Consider the following 26,917-nt stretch of genomic DNA (forward strand, 5'->3'; position numbering starts at 1 on the left):
GTGGATTAGAAGTCCAAGCCTATTAGGACCTTGAGTTTAGTTACATGTGTAGCCAAGGGCTGAGTATACAGGAATTACTAGACAGGTGGGTGGATAATATAGCAATCTAATATTCCATGAATATAGGCAATGGCTCCAGCATGGACTAGACGAGTAGAGTAGATCCAGATCTGGTGGATTAGAAGTCTAAGCCTATCAGGACCTTGGAGTGACGTTACACTTGGAGCCAAGGGCTCAGTATACAGGAATTGCTAGACACGTGGGTGGATAATATAGCAATCTAACAATCAATGAATATAGGCAATGGGTCCAACATGGACTAGATGAGTAGAGTAGATCCAGATCTGGTGGATTAGAAGTCCAAGCCTATCAGGACCTTGAGTGATGTTACACTAGGAGCCAAGGGCCGAGTATACAGGAATTACTAGACACGTGGGTGGATAATATAGCAATCTAACAATCCATGAATATAGGCAATGGATCCAGCATGGACTAGACGAGTAGATCCAGATCTGGTGGATTAGGAGTCCAAGCCTATCAGGACCTTGAGTGACGTTACACTTGGAGCCAAGGGCCAAGTATACAGGAATTACTAGACACATGGGTGGATGCGCACAGACAGGTAACATCTAGCAAGTGGGAAACCAATACTACAGCCAGCGAATTAATCTAAGATTAGAGTCAGTCATCACACATATAAAGGATACCAACTGTATGATCTGTCTGGGTCATGCTTATTGTTCCATGTATGTGCACCCTGCGCTCAGACCAAACCCCAAGGAAATTAACTTTGGAACATGCTGCAGGGTGAAGGCTTACATATATAGCACTTTCAAAGTATGAGTGTCATGCTTCAATGCGGTACATCCAAGTAATGCTTTTACTGCTTACTGTCATTGAACAAAAAGAACTTTCCAGGAAATGTGATGTCATCAGTGATGCCATTTGTGATGTCATCTTTGATGTTCTGGGTGTTATTCTGAGCAGTGCATGGTGGGGGCGTGGGTTATGGTTGCCTAGCTTACGAGAACGGGTGGATTTCTTTGGTTTGCTGATTTTGCGCTGCAACCATAATGTCCCCTTTAACATTGTTTTTCTGAATGTCAAAGGTTTTTAATGGAGCAACTAAACCATAACATCCCTTTAACGTTTTCTTCACTTAATATATCACGCACACCGTTAATGTGATAGATTGGAGACGTTCCAAGCCTCTGTTTCAGAGGCTGTTCCTCCCTCTGGAACAGCCTCCCTGCCCCTCTCAAACTTGAGCAGAACCATCTCCGGTTCTGGAAGCAGCTCAAGAGCGTTCTCTTTGCTTCTGCCTTCCTTCTTCAACTTCCCTGCTGATCTCTTGCCTGAAAATGCACTGGTTGTTGGCTACCCTCTGAATCTCGGACCCAGGTCCTCCCAGTTGCAGACTAGCACTGCCTCCTGGCAACCTGCACTTGGGGGCTGCATTCTGCATCCCTACAGTCCCCCCACTTTATCTAACACCTTTTGTCTGCACTTAACCCCTGAAACCCTGCACCGCCACCTGTTGGCCGCACTTTTTTTTTCCTGTCTTGATCCTATGTCCCCCTGCACTTTTCCCCTTCCCTCTCCCTGCACTTGCGCAATCTCAATGTCCCTTGGCCTAGTAAGATTGTTGTCTTGTCCTCCCTTGTTCCCGCCCCCCTTGCCTCGTCACGCCTTGAAACACTTGTGTATAGGCGCGTTATAATTAAATACCATATCATATTATAAGGAGTAAGTAAGGAGTAAGTAAGGAGGTAAAAGGAGCAGAGAGAAACAGTATCCAAGTTTTGTGCAAATGTTTAGAGAAGGGGAGATGGTCAGAGCTAAGCGCCAGTACAGTAGTTAGTAAAACTATCTCAGAAAATAAAATAATGATGATTTGATAGTTGCCAAGAGTCAATAGTGAGACATAAGTACAATCCAAACATAGAAAGGAACATACCATTGCAAAAATGAATGAGTATGTAGTTAGTGCAGCTGTGTAACGGGATAAAATAAAACAAATATAGAACTGAAGACCATGTGGTTTGAAAAGATGTCACCAAGAAAGAGAACAGGAAAAGAAAACCATAAAACATGATATACTAATATGCATTAAGACCTACCAATGGATGTAAATAAACCCTTCCTAAATGTGCCACTAGGGGTCAGTGTTGTCTGGGGAATGGAAGACTAGCAGTTACCGAGAAATCCCAGATCATGCACATTAAAAGGGGGAAAACCAGGTGGGGGTCACAATAGAAGTCTAAATCAATTCATTAACAAAAGACCCCACTGTGCCTCCCAGCCCCCTCTCCTCCTGTGTAGACCACAAGTGAAATCTGCCAAACCACAGGAGCCGCTCGAACGAGGCACCCGCCAAAACCCTTACCCCCCCCCCCCCCGCACAAAAAAATATATATTACATGACCTCCATCAAAATAACAGTGCCCCTCCCTTTCAGATACAGCACAGTAACCCCAGCCCCTCTGGCCCACCCAAACAGAGGATAGTGCCCAAGCCCCCTCCCTCATCACCGCCCCCACTTAAAAGAGGCAAAAGTACCCGCACTTCTTAAATATCCCAGGATAGCGCCCGAACGCGCGAATCAAGTAACCCCCCCCCCATTATAAGAACTCCAGTTTCACCTCCCCCACCCCGTAGAAGTAAAGTGACAGATGAGCCCCCCTACAACGGACACTTCAAGGGCGAGCAGTGCCCCCCCCCCCGACCCCAATAAAGACGAGCCACTGTTCCCACCCCATTATACACCGCTAGTGAGGGCCCCAATCTCTCCCCACAGACAACCCCCCCTTTCCTGCAATCCCCTCACAGACACAGCCCCCTTACCTGCAGCCCCCACCCCCAGACACAGCCCCCCTTACCTGCATGCCCCACAGACAGAGCCCCCCGCCCTCACAGACACGGCCCCACCCCCTCACAGACACAGCCCCCTTACCTGCAGCCCCCACCCCCACAGACACAGCCCCCCTTACCTGCAGCCCCCATGCCCCACCCCCACAGACACAGCCCCCGCCCCCACAGACACGGCCCCCATTACCTGCAGCCCCCATGCCCCGCCCCCACAGACACAGCCCCCCTTACCTGCAGCCCCCATGCCCCACCCCCACAGACACAGAGCCCCCTTACCTGCAGCCCCCCCTTACCTGCAGCCCTGCGCCCCCCCCCAGACACAGCCCCCCCTTACCTGCTGCCGGGCTCCGCTGCTGTCAGTCCCCTCCTGCCCCCGGGAGGATCCGCAGCTCCCCCTCGGTGCTCCATGTGAGGAAGTAGGGCCGCAGGGTGCGGGGGAAGGAGGCCCCCGGGAAGGTGAAGAGCAGAGCCTGGTCCTGAGCATCGTAGACCGAGAGCCTGCCCGCCTCATAGTCCAGGAAGAGGCCCAGGACCCTGGGGGGAGCGCGGGGAGTCAGGGGGGTGGGAGGGTAGGTGAGAGCCTTGTATTTACCATCCCAGAGCCCCACTGCCTAGAGTCCCTCCTCAGGTGATCGTGGGAGCCACTCCATCCTGGGCACAGACTCATCACACACCCCCAGCTCCCAGCCCCTGCTGCCCCCCACCTCCACCTCCCAGTAATGCCTCCCTGAGCTCAGCCCCTCCCTCCCCAGGACACAGCAGTATCTAGTGAATCTCTGGGGGGTGTCGGGCAGGTCCTGGGCTCGGGCTCCGCATCTCACGCTTCTCCCGTCCGCGGACACGATGAGCTCGGGATGAGCGGTGCCAGGATCCAGAATCACCTCACCTGCAAGAGAGAAGCCCGGCTCAGAAACCAGCCAATCACAGGGCGCCAACAGCCTGTCACTCACACCAACAGAGGGAGTTCAGCCAATCACAGCCTCCTGTCACCAGACACATGCAGACCCCGCCCAAAGCCCAGGGGGAATGCGGCTATTCCTCGATTCTTCAATGAAACCCCAAGTGACCCCCAAATTCCAGAGATAACGGGGAGAGCTCCGCTCCACTCCCCCCCATCCCCACAATTCCCCATTCTCCACCTCCACCAGGCCCCTTCATCTCAGGCCCCAGGGGGTCTTCGGGTCGGCAAGGAATGGGGGGAGCGAGGGGGTGCGATGGAAACGAAGAAACAGAGAAAAGAACGCAAGAGACAGCCAGAGGAGAGAGCGAGACAGGAAAGGAGAGGGACACAGAAGAGACAGGCAGAGAGGAGAGAGAGGGACACAGAAGAGACAGGCAGAGAGGAGAGAGAGGGACACAGAAGAGACAGCCAGAGAGGAGAGAGAGGGACACAGAAGAGACAGGCAGAGAGGAGAGAGAGGCGGGTACAAGAGATCTGCAGGGAAAAGAGGGAGAGGCGAGACAGCAGAGAAGAGACACTGACAGAACGGAGAGACAGACAGTAGAGAGACTCAGAAAGGTAGACTGAAAAAACAAGCAGAGAGGAGACCGACTATGAATGTCGGATAGAAATAAAGAAATATTGCAGATTAAAGACAGAAAAGAGAGAGCAATAGCGACAGAGACACACGAGACGGGAACCGCCGAAGATGCAGAGAGAGCGGAACATGGAGAAAGGATGAGTGGAAGAGAGACACGTGAAGAGGAAGAGAGCAACATGGACATGATGGGAAGCAGAGAGAGGAAGAGAGGAGAGACAGTGAAGGGGAGAGAGAGGTGGTGGAACAGAGAGAGGCACTTATAATCCCTGTCACATTATTCAGAGAGAGTCCCCCCACCTCGCAGGCAGCCTCGTGATACAACAGAGTGAACTCCTGGAAAATCCCCCAAAATCCCCAAACCCCCTTCTCTTCTGACATCTTTACACACCTCACTCCCGGCCAGAGAGTGACCTGCAGCTCTGCCGAGCAAAGGAAGTGAAGGGGTGAAGAGAGAGCACAGAGACAGCCAAGAAAGAGACATGTAGTGACGGGAGATCAGAGACAGCGACAGACAAAGACTGGGAGAAAAAGACAGAGCGGGGCAGGCAGAGGTGAAAGAGGGGGTGACCGAGCAGAGATGCGCGAGAGAAACAATAGGAAAGACAGAGAGACAGACTAACACAGACAAACAGGAAAGATGGAGACAGACTAACCCAGAATAACAACAGAAAAGAGAGACAGACTAACAGAGAGAAGCAACAGGAACGAGAGAGACAGATCAACACAGAGAAACAAAACGAACGAGACAAACTAGCACAGAGAAACAACAGGAGAGAGACAGACCAACACAGAGAAACAACAGGAAAGAGACAGACTAGCACAGAGAAACAACAGGAGAGAGAGACAGACTAACACAGAGAAACAACAGCAAAGAGAGAGAAGAGAGAAAAGATGGGGAGAAGGTTGAGTGGGAGAGGAAGACAGAGGGGCAAGAGAGTGGGGAGAATGAAAGGGAGATAGGGGGATAATAGGAAAAGGCAGAGAAAAAGACATGCAGAGAGGAAATAGAAGAGCCAGTGATCAATAGGCAGACAGCAAGGGAGATAGAAATCCCAGCAGAGGGAGAGAGGGAAGGAGACAGAACACTAAAGAGGAGGGAGGGAAATGAAGAAATAAAGGTAGGACTGTCACCTTGGTGCCCCATTCACACCCCTCTGCACTCGTTTAGAGGAAAGACAGGCGTTTCTCTCTTGTTTTTAATGCAAATGCTGGATATTGCTTGAGATTCCAAAAGTGAGGGATTGGATGAAAGTATGAAATAAACCCAGAGGGGCAGAGAGAGAAACACAGCAAGAAAGAAAGATTAGCAGGCAGAGAGAAACACAGCAAGAAAGAAACAGGCAGAGAGAAACACAGCAAGAAAGAAAGATTAGCAGACAGAGAAACACAGCAAGAGAGAAAGACAGGCAGAGAGAAACACAGCAAGAAAGAAAGATTAGCAGACAGAGAAACACAGCAAGAGAGAAAGACAGGCAGAGAGAAACACAGCAAGAAAGAAAGACCGGCAGAGAGAAACACAGCAAGAAAGAACAATTAGCAAGCAGAGAAAGACAGCAAGAAAGAGAGACAGGCAGAGAGAAGCAGAGCAAGAAAGAGAGACAGGCAGAGAGAAACAAAGCAAGAAAGAGGCAGGCAGACAGAAACACAGCAAGAAAGAGGCAGGCAGAGAGAAACACAGCAAGAAAGAAAGACAGGCAGAGGGAAGCACAGCAAGAAAGAGGCAGGCAGAGAGAAACGCAGCAAGAAAGAAAGACAGAGAGAAACGCAGCAAGAAAGAGGCAGGCAAAGAGAAACAAAGCAATAGGGCCCAGTAACGATTCTAAGGCAAGGATAGCTGCACCCACAGGGCCCTAAGGGTCCGGAGTTTGTTCTGTGACCAGGACACTTTAGTTTTGAATCGTGCCCATATACTGCACTTGTTCCACGCTATTATCCCTCTACGATATTTATTGAGCAGTGTGCTGGTGGAAACGGAGTATGGCACGAGATATCATTTGGGCGTATGGGATATGAGCGTGTGCTGGTGGAAACGGAGTATGGCACGAGATATCATTTGGACGTATGGGATACGAGCGTGTGCAGGTGGAAACGGAGTATGGCACGAGATATCATTTGGACGTATGTGATATGAGCGTGTGCCGGTGGAAACGGAGTATGGCACGAGATATCATTTGGATTTATGGGATACGAGCGTGTGCTGGTGGAAACGGAGTATGGCACAAGATATCATTTGGATTTATGGGATACGAGCATGTGCTGGTGGGGAATGGGAGACAAGCAGTTACCGAGCAGAGCAGGACGATTTGGCGTGGCCAATTCGGCCCGGTGTAACGTCACTTTTTGCTATGTGTCAGAAAATCCTATCCTGCTGACTGAGCATGGGTGCGCATGCTCAGTCATTACTTAACGGATAGGATTTTTTGACACCAGGAATGTAGTGCGTTTAACTTTATGAGCCAGGCTCTCTCAAATAACAGAATACACTAGCAACTCCAAAACTGATATGAAAAAAAACAAAACAGCGGACGTAGGAACCTAAACGCAGCGGACACTTTGTTTTATAGGCTCACAGGATTGTAGTAAGCACTAAATGTGCAAAACATATTAAAGAATCCATCAAAAATGTATATGTATGTGCATGTGAACTAAGTGCTTTATTTACGTGATAATAATGCACTTAGTTCACATACACGTACATATTTGGGGACCTGCACTGGCAGCAGCTCCAGGGAGAGCCCGCCAATCACACGGGCTGAGCCCAGCAGTAGCCCCAGCCCCCCCAGCTCTAGTGATAGCATTGAGCACAGCAGTAGCCCCAGCCCCCCCAGCTCTAGTGATAGCATTGAGCACAGCAGTAGGTATCCCCAGCCCCCCAGCTCTAGTGATGCATTGAGCCCAGCAGTAGCCCCAGCACCCCCAGCTCTAGTGATAGCATTGTGAACAGCAGTAGCCCCAGCCCCCCAGCTCTAGTGATAGCATGGAGCACAGCAGAAGCCCGAGCCCCCACGCCCCCCCCCAGCTCTGGTGATAGCATTGAGCCCAGCAGTAGCCCCAGTCCCCCCAGTTCTAGTGATAGCATTGAGCACAGCAGTAGGTATCCCCAGCCCCCCAGCTCTAGTGATGCATTGAGCCCAGCAGTAGCCCCAGCCCCCCCCCAGCTCTAGTGATAGCACTGAGCCCAGCAGTAGCCCCAGCCCCCCCCAGCTCTAGTGATAGCATTGAGCACAGCAGTAGCCCCAGTCCCCCCAGTTCTAGTGATAGCATTGAGCACAGCAGTAGGTATCCCCAGCCCCCCAGCTCTAGTGATGCATTGAGCCCAGCAGTAGCCCCAGCCCCCCCCCAGCTCTAGTGATAGCACTGAGCCCAGCAGTAGCCCCAGCCCCCCCCAGCTCTAGTGATAGCATTGAGCACAGCAGTAGCCCCAGCCCCCCCAGCTCTAGTGATAGCATTGTGCACAGCAGTAGCCCCAGCCCCCCAGCTCTAGTGATAGCATGGAGCACAGCAGTAGCCCCAGCCCCCCGGCTCTAGTGATGCATTGAGCCCAGCAGTAGCCCCAGCCCCCCAGCTCTAGTGATTGCATTGAGCACAGCAGTAGCCCCAGCCCCCGATAGCATTGAGTACAGCAGTAGACCCACCTCCCAAGCTCTAGTGATGCGTTGAGCCCGGTACTAGCCCCAGCCCTTCCATCTCTAGTGATGCATTGAGCCCAGCAGTAGGCTCAGCCCCCCAGCTCTAGTGATGCATTGAGCACAGCAGTAGCCCCAGCCCTCCCAGCTCTAGTGATGCATTGAGCCCAGCAGTAGCCCCAGCCCCCCCAACTCTAGTGATAGCACTGAGCCCAGCAGTAGCCCCAGCCCCCCAGCTCTAGTGATGCATTGAGCCAAGCAGTAGCCCCAGCCCCCCCAGCTCTAGTGATAGCATTGAGTACAGCAGTAACCCCAGCCCCCCCAGCTCTAGTGATGCATTGAGCCCAGCAGTAGCCCCAGCCCTCCAGCTCTAGTGATAGCATTGAGCACAGCAGTAGCCCCAGCCTCCCCAGCTCCCCCAGCTCTAGTGATGCATTGAGCACAGCAGTAACCCCAGCCCCCCCCCAGCTCTAGTGATGCATTGAGCCCAGCAGTAGCCCCAGCGCCCCCGGCTCTAGTGATGCATTGAGCCCAGCAGTAGCCCCAGCCCTTCCATCTCTAGTGATATCATTGAGCACAGAAATAGCCCCAGCCCCCCCAGCTCTAGTGATGCATTGAGCCCAGCAGTAGCCCCAGACCCCCAGCTCTAGTGATGCATTGAGGCCAGCAGTAGCCCCAGCCATTCCAGCTCTAGTGATGCATTGAGCCCCGCAGTAGCCCCAGCCCCCCAGCTCTAGTGATATCATTGAGCACAGCAGTAGCCCCAGCACCCCAGCTCTAGTGATGCATTGAGCCCAGCAGTAGCCCCAGCCCCCCAGCTCTAGTGATAGCATTGTGCACAGCAGTAGCCCCAGCCCCCCCCCCAGTTCTAGTGATAGCATTGAGCACAGCAGTAGCCCCAGCCCCCCCCAGCTCTAGTGATAGCATTGAGCCCAGCAGTAGCCCCAGCCCCCCCAGCTCTAGTGATGCATTGAGCCCAGCAGTAGCCCCAGCCCTTCCAGCTCTAGTGATAGCATTGAGCACAGCAGTAGCCCCAGCCCCCCCACCCCCAGCTCTAGTGATAGCATTGAGCCCAGCAGTAGCCCCAGCCCTTCCAGCTCTAGGGATAGCATTGAGCCCAGCAGTAGCCCCAGCTTTAGTGATAGCATTGAGCACAGCTGTAGCCCAAGCCCCCCCAGATCTAGTGATAGCATTGAGCCCAGCAGTAGCCCCAGCCCCCTCCCCCAGCTCTAGTGATGCATTGAGCCCAGCAGTAGCCCCAGTCCCCCAGCTCTAGTGATAGCATTGAGCCCAGCAGTAGCCCCAGCCCCCCCAGTTCTAGTGATGCACTGATCCCAGCAGTAGCCCCAGCCCCCAGCTCTAGTGATAGCATTGAGCCCAGCAGTAGCCCCAGCCCCCCCAGCTCTAGTGATAGCATTGAGCACAGCAGTAGCCCCAGCACCCCCAGCTCTAGTGATGTATTGAGCTCAGCAGTAGCCCCAGCCCCAGCCCTCCCCCCCCAGCTCTAGTGATAGCATTGTGTACAGCAGTAGCCCCAGTCCCCCAGCTCTAGTGATAGCATTGAGCCCAGCAGTAGCCCCAGCCCCCCGGCTCTAGTGATGCATTGAGCCCAGCAGTAGCCCCAGCCCCCGAGCTCTAGTGATAGCATTAAGTACAGCAGTATACCCACCCCCCAAGCTCTAGTGATGCGTTGAGCCCAGTAGTACCCCCGGCCCTTCCATCTCTAGTGATGTATTGAGCCCAGCAGTAGGCTCAGCCCCCCAGCTCTAGTGATGCATTGAGCACAGCAGTAGCCCCAGCCCTCCCAGCTCTAGTGATGCATTGAGCACAGCAGTAGCCCCAGCCCCCCAGCTCTAGTGATCGCACTGAGCCCAGCAGTAGCCCAACCCCCCCCAATAGCATTGAGTCCAGCAGTAGCCCAGCCCCCACAGCTCTAGTGATAGCATTGAGTCCAGCAGTAGCCCAGCGCCCCCAGCTCTAGTGATAGCATTGAGTCCAGCAGTAGCCCCAGCCCTTCCAGCTCTAGTGATAGCATTGAGCACAGCAGTAGCCCCAGCCCCCCAGCTCTAGTGATAGCATTGAGCACAGCAGTAGCCCCAGCCCTTTCATCTCTAGTGATGCATTGAGCCCAGCAGTAGCTCCAGCCCCCCTAGCTCTAGTGATGCATTTAGAACAGCAGTAGCCCCATCCCCCCAGCTCTAGTGATAGCATTGAGCCCAGCAGTAGCCCCAGTCCCCCCAGCTCTAGTGATAACATTGAGCACAGCAGCAGCCACAGCCCCCCCAGCTCCAGTGATGCATTGAGCCCAGCAGTAGCCCCAGCCCCCCAGCTCTAATGATAGCATTGTGCACAGCAGTAGCCCCAGCCTCCCAGCTCTAGTGATAGCATTGAACACAGCAGCAGCCCCAGCCCCACCCCCCAGCTCTAGTGATGCATTGAGCCCAGCAGTAGGCTCAGCCCCCCAGCTCTAGTGATGCATTGAGCACAGCAGTAGCCCCAGCCCTCCCAGCTCTAGTGATGCATTGAGCCCAGCAGTAGCCCCAGCCCCCCAGCTCTAGTGATCGCACTGAGCCCAGCAGTAGCCCAACCCCCCCCAATAGCATTGAGTCCAGCAGTAGCCCAGCCCCCACAGCTCTAGTGATAGCATTGAGTCCAGCAGTAGCCCAGCGCCCCCAGCTCTAGTGATAGCATTGAGTCCGGCAGTAGCCCCAGCCCTTCCAGCTCTAGTGATAGCATTGAGCACAGCAGTAGCCCCAGCCCCCCCAGCTCTAGTGATAGCATTGAGCACAGCAGTAGCCCCAGCCCTTTCATCTCTAGTGATGCATTGAGCCCAGCAGTAGCTCCAGCCCCCCTAGCTCTAGTGATGCATTTAGAACAGCAGTAGCCCCATCCCCCCAGCTCTAGTGATAGCATTGAGCCCAGCAGTAGCCCCAGTCCCCCCAGCTCTAGTGATAACATTGAGCACAGCAGCAGCCACAGCCCCCCCAGCTCCAGTGATGCATTGAGCCCAGCAGTAGCCCCAGCCCCCCAGCTCTAATGATAGCATTGTGCACAGCAGTAGCCCCAGCCTCCCAGCTCTAGTGATAGCATTGAACACAGCAGCAGCCCCAGCCCCACCCCCCAGCTCTAGTGATGCATTGAGCCCAGCAGTAGCGCCAGCCCCCCAGCTCTAGTGATGCATTGAGCCCAGCACTAGCCCCAGCCCCCCCAGCTCTAGTGATGCATTGAGCCCAGCAGTAGCCCCAGCCCCCCCAGCTCTAGTGATGCATTGAGCCCAGCAGTAGCCCCAGCCCCCCAGCTCTAGTGATAGCATTGAGCACAGCAGTAGCACCAGCCCACCCAGCTGCCCCCAGCTCTAGTGATGCATTGAGCCCAGCAGTAGCCCCAGCCCCCCCAGCTCTAGTGATGCATTGAGCACAGCAGTAGCCCCAGCCCCCCCAGCTCTAGTGATGCATTGAGCCCAGCAGTAACCCCAGCCCCCCCCCCAGCTCTAGTGATGCATTGAGCCCAGTAGTAGCCCCAGCCCTTCCATCTCTAGTGATATCATTGAGCACAGCAGTAGCCCCAGTCCCCCCAGCTCTAGTGATAGCATTGAGCACAGCAGTAGCCCCAGCCCTTCCATCTCTAGTGATGCATTGAGCCCAGCAGTAGCCCCAACCCCCCCAGCTCTAGTTATGCATTGAGCCCAGCAGTAGCCCCAGACCCCCAGCTCTAATGATAGCATTGTGCACAGCAGTAGCCCCAGCCCCCAGCTCTAGTGATAGCATTGAACACAGCAGTAGCCCCAGCCCCCCCCCAGCTCTAGTGATAGCATTGAGTACAGCAGTAGCCCCAGCCCCCCCAGCTCTAGTGATGCATTGAGCCCAGCAGTAGCCCCAGCCCCCCAGCTCTAGTGATAGCATTGAGCACAGCAGTAGCCCCAGCCCCCCCAGCTGCCCCCAGCTCTAGTGATGCATTGAGCCCAGCAGTAGCCCCAGCCCCCCCAGCTCTAGTGATGCATTGAGCACAGCAGTAGCCCCAGCCCCCCCAGCTCTAGTGATGCATTGAGCCCAGCAGTAGCCCCAGCCCCCCCAGCTCTAGTGATAGCATTGAGTACAGCAGTAGCCCCAGCCCCCCAGCTCTAGTGATGCATTGAGCCCAGCAGTAGCCCCAGCCCCCCAGCTCTAGTGATAGCATTGAGCACAGCAGTAGCCCCAGCCCCCCAGCTCCCCCCAGCTCTAGTGATAGCATTGAGCACAGCAGTAGCCCCAGCCCCCCCCCCAGCTGCCCCCAGCTCTAGTGATGCATTGAGCCCAGCAGTAGCCCCAGCCCCTCAGCTCTAGTGATGCATTGAGCACAGCAGTAGCCCCAGCCCCCCCAGCTCCCCCCAGCTCTAGTGATAGCATTGAGCACAGCAGTAGCCCCAGCCCCCCCAGCTGCCCCCTGCTCTAGTGATGCATTGAGCCCAGCAGTAGCCCCAGCCCCCCCAGCTCTAGTGATGCATTGAGCACAGCAGTAGCCCCAGCCCCCCAGCTCTAGTGATGCATTGAGCCCAGCAGTAACCCCAGCCCCCCCCCAGCTCTAGTGATGCATTGAGCACAGCAGTAGCCCCAGCCCCCCGGCTCTAGTGATGCATTGAGCCCAGCAGTAGCCCCAGCCCTTCCATCTCTAGTGATATCATTGAGCACTGCAGTAGCCCCAGCCCCCCCAGCTCTAGTGATAGCATTGAGCACAGCAGTAGCCCCAGCCCTTCCATCTCTAGTGATGCATTGAGCCCAGCAGTAGCCCCAGCCCCCCAGCTCTAGTGATGCATTGAGCCCAGCAGTAGCCCCAGCCCCCCCAGCTCTAGTGATGCATTGAGCCCAGCAGTAGCCCCAGCCCCCCCAGCTCTAGTGATAGCATTGAGTACAGCAGTAGCCCCAGCCCCCCCAGCTCTAGTGATGCATTGAGCCCAGCAGTAGCCCCAGCCCCCCAGCTCTAGTGATAGCATTGAGCACAGCAGTAGCCCCAGCCCCCCCCAGCTCCCCCCAGCTCTAGTGATGCATTGAGCCCAGCAGTAGCCCCACCCCCCCAGCTCTAGTGATGCATTGAGCACAGCAGTAGCCCCAGCCCCCCCAGCTCTAGTGATGCATTGAGCCCAGCAGTACCCCCAGCCCCCCCAGTTCTAGTGATGCACTGATCCCAGCAGTAGCCCCAGCCCCCCAGCTCTAGTGATAGCATTGAGCCCAGCAGTAGCCCCAGCCCCCCCAGCTCTAGTGATAGCATTGAGCACAGCAGTAGCCCCAGCACCCCCAGCTCTAGTGATGCATTGAGCCCAGCAGTAGCCCCAGCCCCAGCCCTCCCCCCCAGCTCTAGTGATAGCATTGAGCACAGCAGTAGCCCCTGCCCTTCCATCTCTAGTGATGCATTGAGCCCAGCAGTAGCCCCAGCCCCCCCAGCTCTAGTGATAGCATTGAACACAGCAGTAGCCCCAGCCCCCCCAGCTCTAGTGATAGCATTGAGCACAGCAGTAGCCCCAGCCCTTTCATCTCTAGTGATGCATTGAGCCCAGCAGTAGCTCCAGCCCCCCTAGCTCTAGTGATGCATTTAGAACAGCAGTAGCCCCATCCCCCCAGCTCTAGTGATAGCATTGAGCCCAGCAGTAGCCCCAGTCCCCCCAGCTCTAGTGATAGCATTGATCCCAGCAGTAACCCCAGCCCCCCAGTTCTAGTGATGCACTGATCCCAGCAGTAGCCCCAGCCCCCCAGCTCTAGTGATATCATTGAGCCCAGCAGTAGCCCCAGCCCCCCCAGCTCTAGTGATAGCATTGAGCACAGCAGTAGCCCCAGCACCCCCAGCTCTAGTGATGCATTGAGCCCAGCAGTAGCCCCAGCCCCAGCCCTCCCCCCCCAGCTCTAGTGATAGCATTGTGCACAGCAGTAGCCCCAGCCCCCCATCTCTAGTGATAGCATTGAGCCCAGCAGTAGCCCCAGCCCCCCGGCTCTAGTGATGCATTGAGCCCAGCAGTAGCCCCAGCCCCCCAGCTCTAGTGATAGCATTAAGTACAGCAGTAGACCCACCCCCCAAGCTCTAGTGATGCGTTGAGCCCAGTAGTACCCCCGGCCCTTCCATCTCTAGTGATGCATTGAGCCCAGCAGTAGGCTCAGCCCCCCAGCTCTAGTGATGCATTGAGCACAGCAGTATCCCCAGCCCTCCCAGCTCTAGTGATGCATTGAGCCCAGCAGTAGCCCCAGCCCCCCAGCTCTAGTGATCGCACTGAGCCCAGCAGTAGCCCAACCCCCCCCCCAATAGCATTGAGTCCAGCAGTAGCCCAGCCCCCACAGCTCTAGTGATAGCATTGAGTCCAGCAGTAGCCCAGCGCCCCCAGCTCTAGTGATAGCATTGAGTCCAGCAGTAGCCCCAGCCCTTCCAGCTCTAGTGATAGCATTGAGCACAGCAGTAGCCCCAGCCCCCCAGCTCTAGTGATAGCATTGAGCACAGCAGTAGCCCCTGCCCTTCCATCTCTAGTGATGCATTGAGCCCAGCAGTAGCCCCAGCCCCCCCCCAGCTCTAGTGATAGCATTGAACACAGCAGTAGCCCCAGCCCCCCCCAGCTCTAGAGATAGCATTGAGCACAGCAGTAGCCCCAGCCATTTCATCTCTAGTGATGCATTGAGCCCAGCAGTAGCTCCAGCCCCCCTAGCTCTAGTGACGCATTTAGAACAGCAGTAGCCCCATCCCCCCAGCTCTAGTGATAGCATTGAGCCCAGCAGTAGCCCCAGTCCCCCCAGCTCTAGTGATAGCATTGAGCACAGCAGCAGCCACAGCCCCCCAGCTCCAGTGATGCATTGAGCCCAGCAGTAGCTCCAGCCCCCCAGCTCTAATGATAGCATTGTGCACAGCAGTAGCCCCAGCCTCCCAGCTCTAGTGATAGCATTGAACACAGCAGCAGCCCCAGCCCCACCCCCCAGCTCTAGTGATGCATTGAGCCCAGCAGTAGCCCCAGCCCCCCAGCTCTAGTGATGCATTGAGCCCAGCACTAGCCCCAGCCCCCCCAGCTCTAGTGATGCATTGAGCCCAGCAGTAGCCCCAGCCCCCCCAGCTCTAGTGATAGCATTGAGCCCAGCAGTAGCCCCAGCCCCCCAGCTCTAGTGATAGCATTGAGAACAGCAGTAGCCCCAGCCCCTCCCAGCTGCCCCCAGCTCTAGTGATGCATTGAGCCCATCAGTAGCCCCAGCCCCCCCAGCTCTAGTGATGCATTGAGCCCAGCAGTAACCCCAGCCCCCCCCCCCAGCTCTAGTGATGCATTGAGCACAGCAGTAGCCCCAGCCCCCCGGCTCTAGTGATGCATTGAGCCCAGCAGTAGCCCCAGCCCTTCCATCTCTAGTGATATCATTGAGCACAGCAGTAGCCCCAGCCCCCTCAGCTCTAGTGATAGCATTGAGCACAGCAGTAGCCCCAGCCCTTCCATCTCTAGTGATGCATTGAGCCCAGCAGTAGCCCCACCCCCCCCAGCTCTAGTGATGCATTGAGCCCAGCAGTAGCCCCAGACCCCCAGCTCTAATGATAGCATTGTGCACAGCAGTAGCCCCAGCCCCCCCAGCTCTAGTGATAGCATTGAGTACAGCAGTAGCCCCAGCCCCCCCAGCTCTAGTGATGCATTGAGGCCAGCAGTAGCCCCAGCCCCCCAGCTCTAGTGATAGCATTGAGCACAGCAGTAGCCCCAGCCCCCCCCAGCTGCCCCCAGCTCTAGTGATGCATTGAGCCCAGCAGTAGCCCCAGCCCCCCCAGCTCTAGTGATGCATTGAGCCCAGCAGTAGCCCCAGCCCCCCCAGCTCTAGTGATAGCATTGAGTACAGCAGTAGCCCCAGCCCCCCAGCTCTAGTGATGCATTGAGCCCAGCAGTAGCCCCAGCCCCCCAGCTCTAGTGATATCATTGAGCACAGCAGTAGCCCCAGCGCCCCCCAGCTCTAGTGATAGCATTGAGCACAGCAGTAGCCCCAGCCCTTCCATCTCTAGTGATGCATTGAGCACAGCAGTAGCCCCAGCCCCCCCAGCTCCCCCCAGCTCTAGTGATAGCATTGAGCACAGTAGTAGCCCCAGCCCCCCCAGCTGCCCCCAGCTCTAGTGATGCATTGAGCCCAGCAGTGGCCCCAGCCCCCCAGCTCTAGTGATGCATTGAGCACAGCAGTAGCCCCAGCCCCCCCAGCTCCCCCCAGCTCTAGTGATAGCATTGAGCACAGCAGTAGCCCCAGCCCCCCCAGCTGCCCCCAGCTCTAGTGATGCATTGAGCCCAGCAGTAGCCCCAGCCTCCCCAGCTCTAGTGATGCATTGAGCACAGCAGTAGCCCCAGCCCCCCCAGCTCTAGTGATGCATTGAGCCCAGCAGTAACCCCAGCCCCCCCCCCAGCTCTAGTGATGCATTGAGCACAGCAGTAGCCCCAGCCCCCCGGCTCTAGTGATGCATTGAGCCCAGCAGTAGCACCAGCCCTTCCATCTCTAGTGATATCATTGAGCACAGCAGTAGCCCCAGCGCCCCCCAGCTCTAGTGATAGTATTGAGCACAGCAGTAGCCCCAGCCCTTCCATCTCTAGTGATGCATTGAGCCCAGCAGTAGCCCCAGCCCCCCAGCTCTAGTGATGCATTGAGCCCAGCAGTAGCCCCAGCCCCCCCCAGCTCTAGTGATGCATTGAGCCCAGCAGCAGCCCCAGCCCCCCAGCTCTAGTGATAGCATTGAGTACAGCAGTAGCCCCAGCCCCCCAGTTCTAGTGATAGCATTGAGCACAGCAGTAGCCCCAGCCCCCACAGCCCCCCGGCTCTAGTGATGCATTGAGCCCAGCAGTAGCCCCAGCCCTTCCATCTCTAGTGATATCATTGAGCACAGCAGTAGCCCCAGCCCCCCCAGCTCCAGTGATAGCATTGAGCACAGCAGTAGCCCCAGCCCCCCCTCAGCTGCCCCAGCTCTAGGGATGCATTGAGCCCAGCAGTAGCCCCAGCCCCCCCAGCTCTAGTCATGCATTGAGCACAGCAGTAGCCCCAGCCCCCCCAGCTCTAGTGATGCATTGAGCCCAGCAGTAGCCCCAGCCCCCCCAGCTCTAGTGATAGCATTGAGTACAGCAGTAGCCCCAGCCCCCCAGTTCTAGTGATGCATTGAGCCCAGCAGTAGCCCCAGCCCCCCAGCTCTAGTGATAGCATTGAGCACAGCAGTAGCCCCAGCCCCCCCAGCTCCCCCCAGCTCTAGTGATAGCATTGAGCACAGCAGTAGCCCCAGCCCCCCCCCCCAGCTGCCCCCAGCTCTAGTGATGCATTGAGCCCAGCAGTAGCCCCAGCCCCCCAGCTCTAGTGATGCATTGAGCACAGCAGTAGCCCCAGCCCCCCCAGCTCCCCCCAGCTCTAGTGATAGCATTGAGCACAGCAGTAGCCCCAGCCCCCCCCAGCTGCCCCCAGCTCTTGTGATGCATTGAGCCCAGCAGTAGCCCCAGCCCCCCCAGCTCTAGTGATGCATTGAGCACATCAGTAGCCCCAGCCCCCCCAGCTCTAGTGATGCATTGAGCACAGCAGTAACCCCAGCCCCCCCCCCCCCAGCTCTAGTGATGCATTGAGCACAGCAGTAGCCCCAGCCCCCCGGCTCTAGTGATGCATTGAGCCCAGCAGTAGCCCCAGCCCTTCCATCTCTAGTGATATCATTGAGCACAGCAGTAGCCCCAGCCCCCCCCAGCTCTAGTGATAGCATTGAGCACAGCAGTAGCCCCAGCCCTTCCATCTCTAGTGATGCATTGAGCCCAGCAGTAGCCCCAGCCTCCCAGCTCTAGTGATGCATTGAGCCCAGCAGTAGCCCCAGCTCTAGTGATAGCATTGAGTACAGCAGTAGCCCCAGCCCCCCCAGCTCTAGTGATGCATTGAGCCCAGCAGTAGCCCCAGCCCCCCAGCTCTAGTGATAGCATTGAGCACAGCAGTAGCCCCAGCCCCCCCAGCTCCCCCCAGCTCTAGTGATGCATTGAGCCCAGCAGTAGCCCCACCCCCCCAGCTCTAGTGATGCATTGAGCACAGCAGTAGCCCCAGCCCCCCAGCTCTAGTGATGCATTGAGCCCAGCAGTAACCCGCCCCCCCCCAGCTCTAGTGATGCATTGAGCACAGCAGTAGCCCCAGCCCCCCCGGCTCTAGTGATGCATTGAGCCCAGCAGTAGCCCAGCCCTTCCATCTCTAGTGATATCATTGAGCCCAGCAGTAGCCCCAGCCCCCCCAGCTCTAGTGATAGCATTGAGCACAGCAGTAGCCCCAGCCCTTCCATCTCTAGTGATGCATTGAGCCCAGCAGTAGCCCCAGCCCACCCAGCTCTAGTGATGCATTGAGCCCAGCAGTAGCCCCAGACCCCCAGCTCTAATGATAGCATTGTGCACAGCAGTAGCCCCAGCCCCCCAGCTCTAGTGATAGCATTGAACACAGCAGCAGCCCCAGCCCCACCCCCCAGCTCTAGTGATGCATTGAGCCCAGCAGTAGCCCCAGCCCCCCAGCTCTAGTGATGCATTGAGCCCAGCAGTAGCCCCAGCCCCCCCAGCTCTAGTGATGCATTGAGCCCAGCAGTAGTCTCAGCCCCCCCAGCTCTAGTGATGCATTGAGCCCAGCAGTAGCCCCAGCCCCCCAGCTCTAGTGATAGCATTGAGCACAGCAGTAGCCCCAGCCCACCCCCCAGCTCCCCTCAGCTCTAGTGATGCATTGAGCCCAGCAGTAGCAGTAGCCCCAGCCCCCGCAGCTCTAGTGATGCATTGAGCACAGCAGTAGCCCCAGCCCCCCCAGCTCTAGTGATGCATTGAGCCCAGCAGTAACCCCAGCCCCCCCCCCCAACTCTAGTGATGCATTGAGCACAGCAGTAGCCCCAGCCCCCCCCCCCCCCGGCTCTAGTGATGCATTGAGCCCAGCAGTAGCCCCAGCCCTTCCAGCTCTAGTGATAGCATTGAGCACAGCAGTAGCCCCAGCCGCCCCCCCAGCTCTAGTGATAGCATTGAGCACAGCAGTAGCCCCAGCCCTTCCATCTCTAGTGATGCATTGAGCCCAGCAGTAGCCCCAGCCTCCCCCCCAGCTCTAGTGATAGCATTGAGCACAGCAGTAGCCCTAGCCCTTCCATCTCTAGTGATGCATTGAGCCCAGCAGTAGCCCCAGCCCCCCCAGCTCTAGTGATGCATTGAGCCCAGCAGTAGCCCCAGACCCCCAGCTCTAGTGATGCATTGAGCTCAGCAGTAGCCCCAGCCCTTCCAGCTCTAGTGATGCATTGAGCCCAGCAGTAGCCCCAGCCCCCCAGCTCTAGTGATATCATTGAGCACAGCAGTAGCCCCAGCACCCCAGCTCTAGTGATGCATTGAGCCCAGCAGCAGCCCCAGCCCCCCAGCTCTAGTGATAGCATTGTGCACAGCAGTAGCCCCAGCCCCCCCCAGCTCTAGTGATAGCATTGAGCACAGCAGTAGCCCCAGCCCCCCCCCAGCTCTAGTGATAGCATTGAGCCCAGCAGTATCCCCAGCCCCCCCAGCTCTAGTGATGCATTGAGCCCAGCAGTAGCCCCAGCCCTTCCAGCTCTAGTGATAGCATTGAGCACAGCAGTAGCCCCAGCCCCCCCCCAGCTCTAGTGATAGCATTGAGCCCAGCAGTAGCCCCAGCCCTTCCAGCTCTAGGGATAGCATTGAGCCCAGCAGTAGCCCCAGCTCTAGTGATAGCATTGAGCACAGCTGTAGCCCCAGCCCCCCCAGATCTGGTGATAGCATTGAGCCCAGCAGTAGCCCCAGCCCCCTCCCCCAGCTCTAGTGATGCATTGAGCCCAGCAGTAGCCCCAGCCCCCCCAGCTCTAGTGATGCATTGAGCACAGCAGTAGCCCCAGCCCCCCCCCAGCTCTAGTGATGCATTGAGCCCAGCAGTAACCACCACCCCCCAGCTCTAGTGATGCATTGAGCACAGCAGTAGCCCCAGCCCCCCGGCTCTAGTGATGCATTGAGCCCAGCAGTAGCCCCAGCCCTTCCATCTCTAGTGATATCATTGAGCACAGCAGTAGCCCCAGCCCCCCCCCAGCTCTAGTGATAGCATTGAGCACAGCAGTAGCCCCAGCCCTTCCATCTCTAGTGATGCATTGAGCCCAGCAGTAGCCCCAGCCCCCCAGCTCTAGTGATGCATTGAGCCCAGCAGTAGCCCCAGACCCCCAGCTCTAATGATAGCATTGTGCACAGCAGTAGCCCCAGCCCCCCAGCTCTAGTGATAGCATTGAACACAGCAGCAGCCCCAGCCCCACCCCCAGCTCTAGTGATGCATTGAGCCCAGCAGTAGCCCCAGCCCCCCAGCTCTAGTGATGCATTGAGCCCAGCAGTAGCCCCAACCCCCCCAGCTCTAGTGATGCATTGAGCCCAGCAGTAGCCCCAGCCCCCCCAGCTCTAGTGATAGCATTGAGTACAGCAGTATCCCCAGCCCCCCCAGCTCTAGTGATGCATTGAGCCCAGCAGTAGCCCCAGCCCCCCAGCTCTAGTGATAGCATTGAGCACAGCAGTAGCCCCAGCCCCCCCAGCTCCCCCCAGCACTAGTGATGCATTGAGCCCAGCAGTAGCCCCAGCCCCCCCAGCTCTAGTGATGCATTGAGCACAGCAGTAGCCCCAGCCCCCCCAGCTCTAGTGATGCATTGAGCCCAGCAGTAGCCCCAGCCCCCCCCCAGCTCTAGTGATGCATTGAGCACAGCAGTAGCCCCAGCCCCCCCAGCTCTAGTAATGCATTGAGCACAGAAGTAGCCCCAGCCCCCCAGCTCTAGTGATGCATTGAGCTCAGCAGTAGCCCCAGCCCTTCCAGCTCTAGTGATGCATTGAGCCCAAAAGTAGCCCCAGCCTCCAGCTCTAGTGATATCATTGAGCACAGCAGTAGCCCCAGCACCCCAGCTCTAGTGATGCATTGAGCCCAGCAGCAGCCCCAGCCCCCCAGCTCTAGTGATAGCATTGTGCACAGCAGTAGCCCCAGCCCCCCCAGCCCTAGTGATAGCATTGAGCACAGCAGTAGCCCCAGACCCCCCAGCTCTAGTGATAGCATTGAGCCCAGCAGTATCCCCAGCCCCCCCCCCAGCTCTAGTGATGCATTGAGCCCAGCAGTAGCCCCAGCCCTTCCAGCTCTAGTGATAGCATTGAGCACAGCAGTAGCCCCAGCCCCCCCAGCTCTAGTGATAGCATTGAGCCCAGCAGTAGCCCCAGCCCTTCCAGCTCTAGGGATAGCATTGAGCCCAGCAGTAGCCCCAGCTCTAGTGATAGCATTGAGCACAGCTGTAGCCCCAGCCCCCCCAGATCTAGTGATAGCATTGAGCCCAGCAGTAGCCCCAGCCCCCTCCCCCAGCTCTAGTGATGCATTGAGCCCAGCAGTAGCCCCAGCCCCCCAGCTCTAGTGATAGCATTGAGCCCAGCAGTAGCCCCAGCCCCCCCAGTTCTAGTGATGCACTGATCCCAGCAATAGCCCCAGCCCCCCAGCTCTAGTGATGCATTGAGCCCAGCAGTAGCCCCAGCCCCCCCACAGCTCTAGTGATGCATTGAGAACAGCAGTAGCCCCAGCCCCCCGGCTCTAGTGATGCATTGAGCCCAGCAGTAGCCCCAGCCCTTCCAGCTCTAGTGATAGCATTGAGCACAGCAGTAGCCCCAGCCGCCCCCCCAGCTCTAGTGATAGCATTGAGCACAGCAGTAGCCCCAGCCCTTCCATCTCTAGTGATGCATTGAGCCCAGCAGTAGCCCCAGCCCCCCCAGCTCTAGTGATGCATTGAGCCCAGCAGTAGCCCCAGCCCCCCAGCTCTAGTGATAGCATTGAGCCCAGCAGTAGCCCCAGCCCCCCCAGTTCTAGTGATGCACTGAGCCCAGCAGTAGCCCCAGCCCCCCCCAGCTCTAGTGATGCATTGAGCCCAGCAGTAGCCCCAGACCCCCAGCTCTAGTGATGCATTGAGCTCAGCAGTAGCCCCAGCCCTTCCATCTCTAGTGATGCATTGAGCCCAGCAGTAGCCCCAGCCCCCCCAGCTCTAGTGATGCATTGAGCCCAGCAGTAGCCCCAGACCCCCAGCTCTAGTGATGCATTGAGCTCAGCAGTAGCCCCAGCCCTTCCAGCTCTAGTGATGCATTGAGCCCAGCAGTAGCCCCAGCCCCCCAGCTCTAGTGATATCATTGAGCACAGCAGTAGCCCCAGCACCCCAGCTCTAGTGATGCATTGAGCCCAGCAGCAGCCCCAGCCCCCCAGCTCTAGTGATAGCATTGTGCACAGCAGTAGCCCCAGCCCCCCCCAGCTCTAGTGATAGCATTGAGCACAGCAGTAGCCCCAGCCCCCCCCCAGCTCTAGTGATAGCATTGAGCCCAGCAGTATCCCCAGCCCCCCCAGCTCTAGTGATGCATTGAGCCCAGCAGTAGCCCCAGCCCTTCCAGCTCTAGTGATAGCATTGAGCACAGCAGTAGCCCCAGCCCCCCCCCCAGCTCTAGTGATAGCATTGAGCCCAGCAGTAGCCCCAGCCCTTCCAGCTCTAGGGATAGCATTGAGCCCAGCAGTAGCCCCAGCTCTAGTGATAGCATTGAGCACAGCTGTAGCCCCAGCCCCCCCAGATCTGGTGATAGCATTGAGCCCAGCAGTAGCCCCAGCCCCCTCCCCCAGCTCTAGTGATGCATTGAGCCCAGCAGTAGCCCCAGCCCCCCCAGCTCTAGTGATGCATTGAGCACAGCAGTAGCCCCAGCCCCCCCCCAGCTCTAGTGATGCATTGAGCCCAGCAGTAACCACCACCCCCCAGCTCTAGTGATGCATTGAGCACAGCAGTAGCCCCAGCCCCCCGGCTCTAGTGATGCATTGAGCCCAGCAGTAGCCCCAGCCCTTCCATCTCTAGTGATATCATTGAGCACAGCAGTAGCCCCAGCCCCCCCCCAGCTCTAGTGATAGCATTGAGCACAGCAGTAGCCCCAGCCCTTCCATCTCTAGTGATGCATTGAGCCCAGCAGTAGCCCCAGCCCCCCAGCTCTAGTGATGCATTGAGCCCAGCAGTAGCCCCAGACCCCCAGCTCTAATGATAGCATTGTGCACAGCAGTAGCCCCAGCCCCCCAGCTCTAGTGATAGCATTGAACACAGCAGCAGCCCCAGCCCCACCCCCAGCTCTAGTGATGCATTGAGCCCAGCAGTAGCCCCAGCCCCCCAGCTCTAGTGATGCATTGAGCCCAGCAGTAGCCCCAACCCCCCCAGCTCTAGTGATGCATTGAGCCCAGCAGTAGCCCCAGCCCCCCCAGCTCTAGTGATAGCATTGAGTACAGCAGTATCCCCAGCCCCCCCAGCTCTAGTGATGCATTGAGCCCAGCAGTAGCCCCAGCCCCCCAGCTCTAGTGATAGCATTGAGCACAGCAGTAGCCCCAGCCCCCCCAGCTCCCCCCAGCACTAGTGATGCATTGAGCCCAGCAGTAGCCCCAGCCCCCCCAGCTCTAGTGATGCATTGAGCACAGCAGTAGCCCCAGCCCCCCCAGCTCTAGTGATGCATTGAGCCCAGCAGTAGCCCCAGCCCCCCCCCAGCTCTAGTGATGCATTGAGCACAGCAGTAGCCCCAGCCCCCCCAGCTCTAGTAATGCATTGAGCACAGCAGTAGCCCCAGCCCCCCCAGCTCTAGTGATGCATTGAGCCCAGCAGTAGCCCCAGCCCCCCCCCAGCTCTAGTGATGCATTGAGAACAGCAGTAGCCCCAGCCCCCCGGCTCTAGTGATGCATTGAGCCCAGCAGTAGCCCCAGCCCTTCCAGCTCTAGTGATAGCATTGAGCACAGCAGTAGCCCCAGCCGCCCCCCCAGCTCTAGTGATAGCATTGAGCACAGCAGTAGCCCCAGCACTTCCATCTCTAGTGATGCATTGAGCCCAGCAGTAGCCCCAGCCCCCCCAGCTCTAGTGATGCATTGAGCCCAGCAGTAGCCCCAGACCCCCAGCTCTAGTGATGCATTGAGCTCAGCAGTAGCCCCAGCCCTTCCAGCTCTAGTGATGCATTGAGCCCAAAAGTAGCCCCAGCCTCCAGCTCTAGTGATATCATTGAGCACAGCAGTAGCCCCAGCACCCCAGCTCTAGTGATGCATTGAGCCCAGCAGCAGCCCCAGCCCCCCAGCTCTAGTGATAGCATTGTGCACAGCAGTAGCCCCAGCCCCCCCAGCCCTAGTGATAGCATTGAGCACAGCAGTAGCCCCAGACCCCCCAGCTCTAGTGATAGCATTGAGCCCAGCAGTATCCCCAGCCCCCCCCCCCAGCTCTAGTGATGCATTGAGCCCAGCAGTAGCCCCAGCCCTTCCAGCTCTAGTGATAGCATTGAGCACAGCAGTAGCCCCAGCCCCCCCAGCTCTAGTGATAGCATTGAGCCCAGCAGTAGCCCCAGCCCTTCCAGCTCTAGGGATAGCATTGAGCCCAGCAGTAGCCCCAGCTCTAGTGATAGCATTGAGCACAGCTGTAGCCCCAGCCCCCCCAGATCTAGTGATAGCATTGAGCCCAGCAGTAGCCCCAGCCCCCTCCCCCAGCTCTAGTGATGCATTGAGCCCAGCAGTAGCCCCAGCCCCCCAGCTCTAGTGATAGCATTGAGCCCAGCAGTAGCCCCAGCCCCCCCAGTTCTAGTGATGCACTGATCCCAGCAATAGCCCCAGCCCCCCAGCTCTAGTGATAGCATTGAGCCCAGCAGTAGCCCCAGTCCCCCCAGCTCTAGTGATAGCATTGAGCACAGCAGTAGCCCCAGCCCCCCCCAGCTCTAGTGATGCATTGAGCCCAGCAGTAGCCCCAGCCCCCCGGCTCTAGTGATGCATTGAGCCCAGCAGTAGCCCCAGCGCCCCCAGCTCTAGTGATTGCATTGAGCACAGCAGTAGCCCCAGCCCCCCAGCTCTAGTGATAGCATTGAGTACAGCAGTAGACCCACCCCCCCAAGCTCTAGTGATGCGTTGAGCCCAGTAGTAGCCCCAGCCCTTCCATCTCTAGTGATGCATTGAGCCCAGCAGTAGGCTCAGCCCCCCAGCTCTAGTGATGCATTGAGCACAGCAGTAGCCCCAGACCTCCCAGCTCTAGTGATGCATTGAGCCCAGTAGTAGCCCCAGCCCCCCAGCTCTAGTGATAGCACTGAGCCCAGCAGTAGCCCAGCCCCCCCAATAGCATTGAGTCCAGCAGTAGCCCAGCCCCCCCAGCTCTAGTGATATCATTGAGTCCAGCAGTAGCCCAGCCCCCCACCAGCTCTAGTGATAGCATTGAGCACAGCAGTAGCACCAGCCCTTCCATCTCTAGTGATGCATTGAGCCCAGCAGTAGCCCCAGCCCCCCCCAGCTCTAGTGATAGCATTGAGCACAGCAGTAGCCCCAGCCCCCCCAGCTCTAGTGATAGCATTGAGCCCAGCAGTAGCCCCAGCCCTTCCATCTCTAGTGATGCATTGAGCCCAGCAGTAGCCCCAGCGCCCCCAGCTCTAGTGATTGCATTGAGCACAGCAGTAGCCCCAGCCCCCCAGCTCTAGTGATAGCATTGAGTACAGCAGTAGACCCACCCCCCCAAGCTCTAGTGATGCGTTGAGCCCAGTAGTAGCCCCAGCCCTTCCATCTCTAGTGATGCATTGAGCCCAGCAGTAGGCTCAGCCCCCCAGCTCTAGTGATGCATTGAGCACAGCAGTAGCCCCAGACCTCCCAGCTCTAGTGATGCATTGAGCCCAGCAGTAGCCCCAGCCCCCCAGCTCTAGTGATAGCACTGAGCCCAGCAGTAGCCCAGCCCCCCCAATAGCATTGAGTCCAGCAGTAGCCCAGCCCCCCCAGCTCTAGTGATAGCATTGAGTCCAGCAGTAGCCCAGCCCCCCCCCAGCTCTAGTGATAGCATTGAGCACAGCAGTAGCCCCAGCCCTTCCATCTCTAGTGATGCATTGAGCCCAGCAGTAGCCCCAGCCCCCCCAGCTCTAGTGATAGCATTGAGCACAGCAGTATCCCCAGCCCCCCAGCTCTAGTGATAGCATTGAGCACAGCAGTAGCCCCAGCCCTTCCATCTCTAGTGATGCATTGAGCCCAGCAGTAGCTCCACCCCCAGCTCTAGTGATGCATTTAGAACAGCAGTAGCCCCAGCCCCCCCAGCTCTAGTGATGCATTTAGAACAGCAGTAGCCCCATCCCCCCAGCTCTAATGATAGCATTGAGCCCAGCAGTAGCCCCAGTCCCCCCAGCTCTAGTGATAGCATTAAGCACAGCAGTAGCCACAGCCCCCCAGCTCCAGTGATGCATTGAGCCCAGCAGTAGCCCCAGCCCCCCAGCTCTAATGATGCATTGAGCTCAGCAGTAGCCCCAGCCCCCCAGCTCTAGTGATGCATTGAGCCCAGCAGTAGCCCCAGCCCCCCAGCTCTAATGATAGCATTGTGCACAGCAGTAGCCCCAGCCCCCCAGCTCTAGTGATAGCATTGAACACAGCAGCAGCCCCAGCCCCACCCCCCAGCTCTAGTGATGCATTGAGCCCAGCAGTAGCCCCAGCCCCCCAGCTCTAGTGATGCATTGAGCCCAGCAGTAACCCCAGCCCCCCCACCCCCCAGCTCTAGTGATGAATTGAGCACAGCAGTAGCCCCAGCCCCCCCGGCTCTAGTGATGCATTCAGCCCAGCAGTAGCCCCAGTCCTTCCATCTCTAGTGATATCATTGAGCACAGCAGTAGCCCCAGCCCCCCCCCCCAGCTCTAGTGATAGCATTGAGCACTGCAGTAGCCCCAGCCCTTCCATCTCTAGTGATGCATTGAGCCCAGCAGTAGCCCCAGCCCCCCCAGCTCTAGTGATGCATTGAGCCCAGCAGTAGCCCCAGACCCCCAGCTCTAGTGATGCATTGGGCCCAGCAGTAGCCCCAGCCCTTCCAGCTCTAGTGATCCCATTGAGCCGAAGCCTGGGTACACTACACAGTGGGGACCTGCACTGGCAGCAGCTCCAGGGAGAGCCT

General features: G+C 57.5%; 1 long non-coding RNA gene across 1 annotated transcript in view; it reads right to left on the reverse strand.

Annotated features, from left to right (window-relative positions):
- The window catches only part of LOC138521891 (uncharacterized), a 223,817-nt gene that overhangs the window by 77,543 nt on the left and 119,357 nt on the right, over positions 1 to 26,917 (reverse strand). The window contains exon 2 of the long non-coding RNA XR_011283160.1: positions 3,203 to 3,754. This is a non-coding gene — a long non-coding RNA (uncharacterized lncRNA). The remainder of the gene's footprint in view (positions 1 to 3,202; positions 3,755 to 26,917) is intronic.

The sequence above is a fragment of the Ambystoma mexicanum genome, chromosome 13, assembly GCF_040938575.1.
Source record: "Ambystoma mexicanum isolate Mex_15411 chromosome 13, UKY_AmexF1_1, whole genome shotgun sequence".
In the NCBI taxonomy this organism is placed as follows: Eukaryota; Metazoa; Chordata; class Amphibia; order Caudata; family Ambystomatidae; genus Ambystoma; species Ambystoma mexicanum.